Raw genomic sequence first — 11502 nt, 5'->3', positions numbered from 1 at the left:
ATGCTTTGTATCCTTTCAGTGTAATAAATCCTAGCCATGAATATGAGTATATGCTAAGTCCTGTGTATCCTCCTAGCATATCACTGAACCTTGACATGGTTTGGGGGACTTTCAACATGGAAGACATCTTTTTAAGAAAGTTTTATGATGCCTCTTCTAGAGCCTTAAAGGTTTCATTGGTTCCAGAAAGGTTTCTAGGTTAATTGTTTGGCTGGGTGTTCACACTTCCACAAGGTGGTCTGAATATGTGGCCTCCCACACTTGTGACCCAGATTTGGGATCCTGATTTCTGACAGATGCCACTTTCTCTTAGTGGATAAATAGTCCCATTGACCCTTTCCTGGACAGTGGTCAATGTCCTCGCATTTCTTTATCATAAGCCAAATAACCTTGTGAGCCTGGTTTTTGTGGGAAGCTCAAATCCTCATCTCTCATCTCAGTGAAACCATTATTATTATTACGGCCCTTGGCCTCTGATGCTAATATCGATTTATCAATATTTTCTCGAGAGGTTTGGCTCCAACTTCTGTTTTGTGTTCCTGCACCTGGGAGTTTCCTTTACTTGCTTTCAAGTTATATTAAAAATTTTTGTTAGACTTTTTTTTAACAGCAATATTATTATTTGAGGCTGATCCTTTTATTTAAGTTCAATCCAACTGATTACTTAGAAATTGGAATTATATCTTCCTCACCTTGAATCTTCTTTAGCATGCAACCCAGAAAAGTCTGTAGAAGAGGTGAACAAATATTGCATGTCTGAATAAATGGGTTATACAGAACTTTGTTGACCCCCTCATCCCCAGTTTTGCTTCTTCACAAATTGATGTCTACGATTGTGATGTCTTTGGTCATAGCAGGTCTCCTTGTTCATAACCTAAAAGGAAATGAGAATAACTAATGTAAAAATCAAGAACTTTCCCAGGTTATTGGCATTGTCTTAGCTGGTCAATATTATAGATACTGATGAGTAAATATGCCTGAGCAGTGATAATGCTTCCAACCCCCAAGAATGCAACAGAAACAAAATCTGGGTGTGAGCATTTCACATGAAGTATCATCTCACAGAGGCTATCATGACACCCTCATTGCCACTGACAGAAACAGAGTCCTTGAAGGGGTGGGCCATAGATTATGTCATTTAAAGCAGACCTCTCCCACCACATTCTGTGGACAATGCTGATTCTGTTTTAGAATGATAGGAATCTGAAGAATCTTGTCTGCGATCATCCATGATGATAGTTCTTCTAATTAGCTCTGTCCAGACTAGGATACTATGCAGAAAATAACTGTTGGTATTTCCAAATTCTGGATGCATAGAAGTGACACAAGTCTAATGATTGCCAGAACTCTAGAGAAGAGAGAGCTGGAATAGACAAGACTGACTATAAGACTAAAAGGAAGAGCTAAACAAATTGGGGACAAACAGTAGAGGTATACACTAAAAGTCTGGAGGCCAAGAGGTGAGTTGCTGTTGGGACTCCTGTTATACATACTACATACACTGTGTGCAGCTCCTTTGTAGTCACTATTTCCACCACCTCAGGGTAATCATCTGTGCAATCATTTGTTACTTATTTCCTTCACTGAACGATGAGTTCTACAAGGAGACAGATTATGTCTTACTTATTCCAAGACCTAGAGTGCCAGCATGTAGTAAATATTTGTTGAATAAGTGAATAGTCACGAGATCATCCTATGTCGAGATTTTTATTCTTATTTTTTACAATCCTTTCCTGAATCTGGATTGAATTCTGGATGGAATCTCCAAACTCATTGACCACCTCACAGTTCCATCAATAAAGCCCCTCCCCACACTTATTTCACCGCTATGTTTATGTAGTTCTGATATGCTGCCAGATCAAAGCAAAGGAGTTAAGCTCTTTGTTTTTCTATTTTCATATTGGCTTGCTTTGGTTTTATAACTTCCAAACAAAAGATAGAGGAAACATTCAAGACACAGAGAAAAATGAAAGCAAACACTACTGTATTTATAATTTCACAGCACTGGCTGTCTGACATAAGGTGACCACAGGAAAATCCAAAACTTAGTCCTTTTTCATTTTTAACCACACATCATTAGGCCAATCAATCACTCCAGGCCTTCAGACTTTGACCTGAGAGGTAAAGGAGCAACCTTTTCTTTGCGTTTAACTACTTTAAAAATAGGTATTTGGTTTTTGAAATTTTCTATCTAAAATTCATTGCTACATATTTACAATGAAGTATTTGTCTCCTGACTCCCATCCACAGTAATGATCTTTATGTAATAGTTGCTGTAAGTTAATAGACATTCTTAATTTTAACTTTTGAGGGCAGGGGCATGATCTAACTATATAAAACACAGTTTCATTGGTATTCAATTCAGTGTTAACATAAGCAATATTTGTAGTTGAAGGGACTTAGTGTGATCATCCATCCCTCTTAAAGAATCATGATCTATAAATCTGAAAAACAGATTATTGTTTAGGATACCAGAATTTGTGGCAAGCCCTCCCCCTAATTGGAAGCATTTTTCAGGGTTAATGTACTTTATAACCTGCATGGAAAATTTTCCAAGACGGCTTTTGTTTATCTATTTATTGAATATCTACTATGAATCAGGAACTATTCTATCTCTAATAGGTGATGCAAAGATTGTTATCTGTTACTATAAATACCATAAATGCCAAAAATCTATATCAGAGTCATAATGTGATATGTCAAAAGAGAAATGTGTCAGAGGAAGCTGAGAAGTAATTAAGGGAAATGTCGTAGAGGTGACCTGAAATATGAAGAGTATTTCAGCAGATAAAGATGGGAGCAGAGCCAAGAGGAGTATCAGCACAGCTGTGGAATGATCCAGGCAGTTCAGTGGGACTGCTGTGTTGGGTACACAGAAGAGAGAGGAGGACATGTCTGGAAAAATGGGATAGGGTCAGAGAACCTGGGGTATTGAATGCTAGTCCAAGGAATCTGAACTTTATTTTCCATAGGTAATAATTAGCCACTGAGTAGTTTTGAACATGAAACAAACAGGGAAGCTTTGAGGAGAACAATAACACAATTAATATTCCATATTTAAGTAATTGCTACTCAAATCAGGGGATCTTTAAAATCACCTTGAGTATTATATTTTAAAATATAAATTTAGGGCAGCCTTAGTGGCTCAGTGGTTTAGCGCCGCCTTCAGCTCAGGGCGTGATCCTGGAGACCCGGATCAAGTCCCATGTTGGGCTCCCTGCATGGAGCCTGCTTCTCCCTCTGCCTGTGTCTCCGCCTCTATCTCTCTCTCTATGTCTCTCGTGAATAAATAAATAAAATCTTTTAAAAAAATAAATAAAATATAAATTTATAGGCTATACTTCAGGAGGTCCTGAATCATTAGGACTTTTAGTTCTGATTCATCCTGTTCTCAGGAGAGACAGCTTCCCTAGGGATGTTGACAATAGTGGTACCCATCAGGGTTCAACGGTAGTGGAGCCATTGGCAGTGTTCAGTATATGGCAGTGGTAGCTGCAGCAGCAATGGCACCCAACCAGGTTGGCATGACCTTGGCAGTGGACCTAGCAGCTAAGCCCACCTTGGTTCACATTCCTTTTATGAACTAGATTCTTAAGGTTTCCTGGTGATACATTCCTATTTTGCTTAATTACCCCAAATCTTCATTGTGTGAAACCAAGTCCTCTGGCCAATACAAAAAACAAGCAGAGTTTTTAGGAATGTCCAGTCCCTATTCATTCTTTCCTACCTGCCTCTAACAAAGAGAAGAAAACATACAGTTTGTCTCTTTGTCCCCTGGGAGGAAGCCTAATGGCTTTATAGAAGAGTCTATACTTGACTTTGAAATATGCTGGAAAAAAGTCTTCAAGTTGCTAGGATGTAAAAGTATATCCACTCCCCTTTCCCGAAGACTTTGCGTTGCTCCCCTGCCTTGATATAAATTGACCTGGCATGAATTATTTGCCTAGTCAATGAGGATTCCTCTCATCTTTCTAATGCCTTGGTATTCTAAAGTCTTGATTCTTTGGCCCCCAACTTTCTCTCTGATTTTGATTCCTCAGATTTCAGAAAAGTTGCAGCTGTGATCCTGCCCAGACATTTTGGGAAGCAAGCAGCTGTCTAGTGCAGGTTTCAATTCTTTCTATTTGGTACCAGAGGTAAGTTGTATGTCTTTTTAAAATCCCTGTTTACCTTAAATAGATTTTAGGAGGGAATGCTATCCCTTAGCTTAGCTGTGAACCTTTACTCCAAGACAAGAGTGTGTGATTACACGAGTCCAGAGCTTTTGTTTTGACAAGGCACTTTCTTCTCATTTTTTACCATTTGCAGGATCCAGAACTGTAACAGTAGGAGTTTTATTTTAAAATAAGAACATCTGTACTTTTCAAGAAACCTTCATTTTGACCCTAAGACTCTCAATACCGTGTTTTTCCTCCATGTAAAACTGAATAGGTCACCAAGTGCAGTCTGGAGAGGCGAGCAAAGATGAAGATGTTACGCACACGGGAAGTAGGAGGATATGTGCTCCAAAAGGAAGCATGTCCTATGAAATAGCAGGAGCCAGACTTCCTGGGAAGATGTTTGCCTAGCAAAGCTCAAGGACTTTTCTATCTTACCACTGACACTGCATGGTCACTTATAGGTGACCTTGAAATATTATTTTAGATTAATAAGGAAATTTCACCTGAAGAAATGTTTCAGTATATATCAGAATTATCTCATTGCTAGAAATATAGATTTCTAGGCACCACACTAGACCTCCAGAGTAGGAGTATTTAATATCTAGGTAAATGTGTGTACATTTATGTGTGTGTATGCGGGCTGAAGGTAGGAAGCTTGGTCATATTTTTAAATGAGTAAAATGACTTTAATAAGGGCGTAACAGGTAAATCCAAAGTAGCTAATGACCAATACTGATAAACTATGACAATATTGAACAATTGCTGAATTTTAAGTGACATTTTTCCATTATTAAATCAAACTTTTTATTTTGAGTTGGAGATTTACATGCAGTTGCAAGAAATAACACAGAAATTCCATAATCCTTTTACCCACTCATCCCTAGTGGTAATATCTTACAAAACTACAGAACAATATCACAACCAGGTATAGGCATTGATACAATTGAGATACAGAACAAAACATTTCCATCACCACAAAGATTTCTCATGTCACTCTTTTGTGGCCAAACTGACTTCCTACTGGCTACCCTGTTCCTTGACTCCTGCCTACTGCTGTTCTCTGTTGGTCTGATTTGTCTTTCAAAAATGTCAAATAAATGGAAGCATATATTCTGTAACCTTTGGGGTTGTTTTTTTCACTCAGGCATAATTTCATGGAAATTTATCCAAGTTGTGTGCATCACTAGTTTGCTTCCTTTTGTTTTTGAGTAGTATTATATGATATGGATGTACCACAGATTGTTTAATCATTTACTCTTTAGAGGATATTTGAACTGTTTCCAGTTTGGGGCTATTATGAATAAAACTACGTAAACATTTATGTACATATTTTATGTGAACATAATTTTTCATTTCTCTGTTGTAAATGCCCAGGAGGGCAACTCCTGGGTAGTATGGTAGTTGCATATTTCATTTTTAAAAGAGAGTATTTATTTGTTCATTTATTTATTTTCAAGAAAGAGGGACAGAGAAAGAGAGTGCATGCCTGCATCCATGAGCAGGGCAGGGGTAAGGGGGCAGAGCGGTGGAGGGAGGAGCAGAGGGAGAGGGACAAGCAGACCTCATGCTGAGGGTGGAGCCTGAGGGAGAGGAATCCTACCATCAGATTGGGACCCAAGCCAAATCAACAGTTGGTCACCCAACCCACTGAGCAACCCAGGTGCCCCATCATGTTTTGTTTGTAAAGAAACTGCCAGACTCTTTTCCAGAGTGGTTATACCATTTTACATTTTCTACCAGTTATATGAGTGATTGGGTTTCTCCACATCCATATTGTGGAGACAGCACAGCATTTTGTATTGTCAGTGTTTGGGATTTTAGCTGTGTAGAGTGATATTTCATTGTGGTTCTAATTTGCAATTCTCTAATGGCTAATGATGTTGAACATCTTTTCTTGTGCTTATTTTCCATCTGTGTATTTTCCTCAGGGAAATGTCTCTTTATGTCTTTCGCTCATTTTTTAATTGGATTGTTTGTTTTTCACTGTTGAGTTTTCAGAGATCCTTATATATTGTAGATATTATTCATTTGTCAAGATTGCAAATATTTCCTCCTACTCCACAGAACCTGGGAACTACTGTGCAAATAAAATCAGTCTAGTGCTTTTCTAGTTACATTAGGATCAAAAAATTGTTTTGTGTAAAGGAGCCAGTTCCTGTGATCTCTACCTGACAGCTTCAGTACCCATGACTACAGAGACCCGAGTGCCCCTAGAGGCCATGCCTGGTAGTGCCAGCAGCTCTCAGGTCTGGCAAAGGCTGAAGTTCAGGTGGCCCTGAGGAAGTTATATTGGTGAGAGCTTTGCAGGGTTGGAATCAGGGACAGCTGCAGTGGCTGGCCCCTTCCTACTTGGAAATGTGTTTCCCAAGGGCAGAGCAGAAGAATGGTGGAAACCAGAATAGTCAACAGATTATAGTGGCAGGTGGTAATAGGACTGAGACAACTCTTACCACAGCTCCACACAGAGAACCCAGATACAGAGTTAAAAAATATAAAATGAGAAAGAATAAAAGCTGTGAAAGTGGGGCTGTAGTCATCTGGGTGCAGTAGAGAAAGCTCTTCAGCATCACTTGCTTAAGAATTTAGAATAATCATGCATCAGCCATCATCTTTAACTTATGAAATAATAACAGGTAGTGTATGAGTGCTTTTTTTGTGCCAGGATTCATCTAGTACTTTATATATACATTATTGCTAATCTTTGTGTAACAGGTAAAATATAATGAGCGTATTGAACCAGTATATTTTTGTCCCAGGTAGTCTGTGGGCTAACTCATCTCATGGATCCCATTTCCAGAACCCCTCCTGAGGCATTCAGAACAAAGAGGTTAATGTCATAGCATAAAGCAGACACTACTTCCATCAAATGGTTAAGCTATTGAAGACATCTGCCCCAAGATAGAAAGAGGATACAACATAGAAAAAGTGTAAAGTTTAAATGCTGAATTTTAAGTGACATTTTTCCATTATTAAATCAAACTTTTTATTTTGAGTTGGAGATTTTTGGTCCTTAGAGATTTTAAGGAAAAAGGGGGGTATATAAAGAGAAAGATAGGGGCATCAGGCTGGCTCAGTTGGTAGAATGTGTGACTCTTGATTTCAGGGATGTGAGTTCATGCCCCACATTGGGCATGGAGCCTACTTAAAAATAAATAGGGGCATCTGGGTGCTTGAGCATCTGATTCTTGATCTCAGCTCGGATCTTGATCTCAGTGTCATGGTTCAAGCCTCGCCTTAGGCCCCATACTGGTTGTGGAGACTTTTTAAAAAATAAATAAGTAAAATCAAATCAAATCTTTAAAAAAGAGAAAGAGAAAGAGAGCGTTTTTTTTTCTCTTTGCTCCTCAGTGCTGATACTTGGAATAGGGTTAGAAATATCTAGTGATTATTAGAAATATCTAGGGATTTAAAGAATATCAGGCTTGGTGACCTCCTTCCCCAGGTACTTTCTTGGGCTGGGATTCTTTCTTTATGCCTGGGAAAGGTTGTGGGATGAGGAGGGGGGTGATTGGCAGAAGCTGTGGCTTCCTGGGAGCAGAACCAGGGAGTAAGCCCGCCCTATTCTCCTACCTCCTTCTAATGGCCTTCCAGGGATTCTCAGTGGCCAAATAACAACTAGAAACCAGTAAGCAAGAGCCACAAAAAGAATCCAAAGAAGTTAGCCTCTGAACAAAGAGCAGAGTGGAGGAGAGTGAAAATAGGAGGGACAAATGGAAGACAGGTGGCACACCTGCTTACCTTTGTCGTACATTCAGTTCCTGTCTTAAATCATCCTTTCCTTCACCTACCATCATCCTTCTAGTATCAGTTTAGACATCATTTTCCTCTAGAAAGCCCTTCTTGGTCCCCAAGACTAGGCTGGATACCCCTCCTCTGTGTTCCTACAATAATCATGGTTAATATATTTAGATTTATGCTGTGGCTGACACTGTTCTAAGTAAGCTTTATGTGTTAACACATTTATTCATTGCACTTTTGTTAGAAATGTACTATCATTATACCCAACTTACAGACAAGAAAACTGAGGCACACCACAGTTCACTGATTAAGGTCATACAAGTAATGAGTGTTGGGACATATATTTGAGTTCAGGTTGACAGGAGCTGGAACCCATGCTCTTAACTACTGTGCTAAACCACTTTCAGTTCCAAACTATATTTATCCGTAGACCATTCACAATGCCTGGTACATAGAAGGTACTCAGTAAATACTAGAGGATTTATTAGTTAGTTAATTAGTGTATGTAGGATAAGAGTCCTAAGTCATTTTTTTTAAGAACATATGAATGAGAAGGATTTGTTATCTAGCTTTTGCTTTGTCCCTAGCAAAAGCTTACACGAGATTGTGTTTTAATGTCCAAGGTCTGGCTAAGAACTTCTGATACACCAGAATTTATTATCCTGGTTGCTCTTGGGGGAGTTCGTGTGTCCATATGATGGAGGATCTTACAGCATGATTTCTGCAAAAACCATTAATGGTGTCCACTTCAGCAATTATATTTATCATTTCCCACCTGGGGATTCAAGCCCTAGCCTTTGCTCCCATGGATGTGCAGTAACTTATGGATCTGCTGCTATGTCTGACGCCACAGTTTCTGCAAAAACCATTAGTGGTGTCTGCCTCAGCAATGAGGTACAGGAATTGGCTCATGGAAGGAATCAAAGAAAAGAGGAAGGTAGCTATGTGAATGAGTTGTGGGAAGATGGTCTAATATACAGGAAGGAAGCAGCTCTAACAGGGAAACAATGAAGATGGCATATCAGATTCATTTAGGTGAAGTGTTAAGCAGAGATCTTGCAAAAGTGAAGAGAATAAAAAAACTGGAATTTTGGGGTATACTCCCGGATGACAGGCACCATGTTTTAGATAATGATCCATTTTATCATTACAGCAATCCAGAGGGATACTTTTCAGATTATGAACGAGAAAACTGGATATTAAGTACTTGCCCAAGGTTATCTAGAAATAGGCCATGGTAAAATTTGAAGCCTGTGCTCTTTCTATGGCTCAGAGCCCACAAGGTACATAGCTGAGAGCCCCAATGTGCTAAGTGCTGAGGATATGCTAGCGAAGAAGGCACATTCATAGCCTGAAGAATCACATTAATCTTTGCAAAACATGCAATGGTGGGATCGGATGGGATTGCAAGGGCATCTAACTCAGCTTGGTGGAAGTGGAAAGAAACATTGACCTTAAGGAAGGTATACAAAGGAAGTGAATTCAAATGGAGCTTTGACAGATTGAGGATTAAGGAAAGGAAGTAGGCAGTATATTCCAGGAAGAAGTTAGAGCTGATACAGATACCTGAAGATCTCCCAGAACTGCCAGTGGCTCAGCAGGAGGTAGGATGCTGACAAGAGTTAAGGCAGGCCTGATAGACAAGGGTCCAAATGTGTATGGCTTTGTGTAATAAGTTTATTTATTTATTTATTTATTTTTTATTATTTTATTTATTTATATATTTTTTGTGTGTAATAAATTTATAATAGATTCTGGACTTTATCTTGTGAGCCATGAGGAGACAATAGATTGACACTACCAAATGTGTTTTATGGAAGGATCACTGGCTGTGGTTCAAAGAATGAATTGGAGGGGACAAGAATGGTGGCAAGAATGATAGCTTGAACTAACATAGTGACACTAGGGAAGAGAGAGATTTTCAGGAAGTATCAAGAGGGCAGAATCAACAGGACTTGGTGTCTAAGAGATGGTGAGGAGTAAAGGAAAGAGGAGTCAATCATGATGCCATGGCTTTTGATTCAGACCACTAAAAGGTGAAAGTTATTGGTAATCACTGAAGCAGGGAATGCAGGAAAAGGAACAGGCATGGGGCAGATTATATTGACTTTAATTTGGGACATCCAAATGGAAAGATCCAATAGGCTGTTGATTATATGGGTCTGGACCTTAGGATGGAGACCTAGACTAAATAGAGCAATTCATGCCATCTTTGTTTCCAAACGTGGCTAGGAATCAGAATTACCTATGGAGATTTTTGCAAATAACATGTCTGACTTCATCTAAGTCTAACTAAATCAAAATTCTCAGGAGGCAGGATCTAGGTACAAATCTATTTAAAGAGCTCCATCAGGATTCTGATGCCCTGCCAAGGTTGAAATTTACTGACATGGATGATAGCCATGAAAGTGCACTATTCAGACCTCCTTCAAGAGAACCTGCTATGAGAGGCACACTTGACTGACAGACCCAGCTGACACCCCCTTTGAATCTTACACTGGGTTCATACCAAGGCCACACTTTCCAGATAGCCCCAGGACTACTTAATAGGCAACTTTGGTTCCAGATTCGCTGAATCAAACTGTCTTAGAACTCCGTGGCCATCTGAGACTCTTCCTACTGATCTTTCCTTTGCCCACTTCTTTCACAGGTGTCAAAATGACTTCAGATCTATCTGCTTTTCCCAACCTACTTCTGCTTGCCTCCCTTTTATCCTTCACAGATGTCTCCCCCCAAAAATCTCTTGCACATCTAATCACATCTTGATGGATGCTTCTTAGAAAACTCAAACGGACACAGTATGGATGATAACTGTAGGCATAGAAATAGCAGAGATCATCCAGTGGAGAATAGACGAGCTCTGAGGATCACCTACATTCACAGACTGGGCAGAAGAAGAGATGCCTCAGGAAAGAGGTTGATAACAAGTGGCCAAAGAAGTAAGATGGAAACCAAGAAACCATGGCTTCACAGACTGCAGGAAAGAAATCTTCAAAAGGATTACATGGTTAATATGGTCAAATGCTACAGAGTGATTGTATTCTCCAGTCATGGAGTTTTGCTGGATATATGTGATGGAAGGATTAAAGAGGAATACAGTAGAGGAAACTGGATGGAGAACAGTAGAAGTGATGGGCTATGGGATCTAAATTAGATATAAAAGGAAACGCAGAGAGGATGAAGAAACAAGAGTTAAGAACAAACAGTGGGAATTTCAGAATGAGAGAACAAGAAAGGAGATTATGATCCTTTTAGTGGGATATTTGAAGATTTTCGAGGTGAAATAATTTTAGGTGGTGGCGAGGTCCAAAATATGTCATTTAAAGTAGGTGGAAGTGATTTGAAGTTGAATAAATAAAGCAACAAGACACCGAAGTGCTGGATGGTCTCTCACATGAACATTGAAGCAACCATCAATGATAACAAACTGGATGGAAGAGGGAGATGATAGATAAGAAGGCAAGGTTAATAGTGAGTAATGGGACATAATGAGGAGGTCAACAAGTCAGGGAGTTGAGGAAGGGAGGACAGCAAAGCCAGGTTATGGGCCCTAAAGGAAAAGAAGATTTTACTCAAGGATGGAAGAATAATGGTCTGAATGTAT

At 39.4% G+C, this 11502-nt stretch overlaps 1 protein-coding gene and 1 long non-coding RNA gene across 4 annotated transcripts in view; one reads left to right on the top strand and one right to left on the bottom strand.

Moving 5' to 3' along the window:
• Positions 1–615: 615 nt before the first annotated feature.
• Positions 616–1156, bottom strand: LOC111094650. The gene is made up of 2 exons (XR_005355533.1): positions 1064–1156; positions 616–874 (listed from the first exon to the last, which is right to left on the bottom strand). It is a non-coding gene; the product is annotated as an uncharacterized LOC111094650 (long non-coding RNA).
• A 142-nt stretch (positions 1157–1298) lies between these two features.
• Positions 1299–11502, top strand: part of MIER3 (MIER family member 3) — a 77801-nt gene continuing 67597 nt past the window's right edge. Inside the window, exons 1-2 of one of the 3 annotated variants that reach the window (XM_038530629.1) lie at positions 1299–1460; positions 4041–4136. The gene's annotated coding sequence lies outside the window, so the exon portion shown is untranslated. The remainder of the gene's footprint in view (positions 1461–4040; positions 4137–11502) is intronic. The other 2 variants (XM_038530631.1, XM_038530632.1) reach the window with 2 other exon arrangements.

This window comes from Canis lupus, chromosome 2 (genome assembly GCF_011100685.1).
Source record: "Canis lupus familiaris isolate Mischka breed German Shepherd chromosome 2, alternate assembly UU_Cfam_GSD_1.0, whole genome shotgun sequence".
Lineage (NCBI taxonomy): Eukaryota > Metazoa > Chordata > Mammalia > Carnivora > Canidae > Canis > Canis lupus.
Note: the sequence above shows the minus strand (reverse complement) of the source record. Positions and strands in the feature narration are given on the sequence as shown.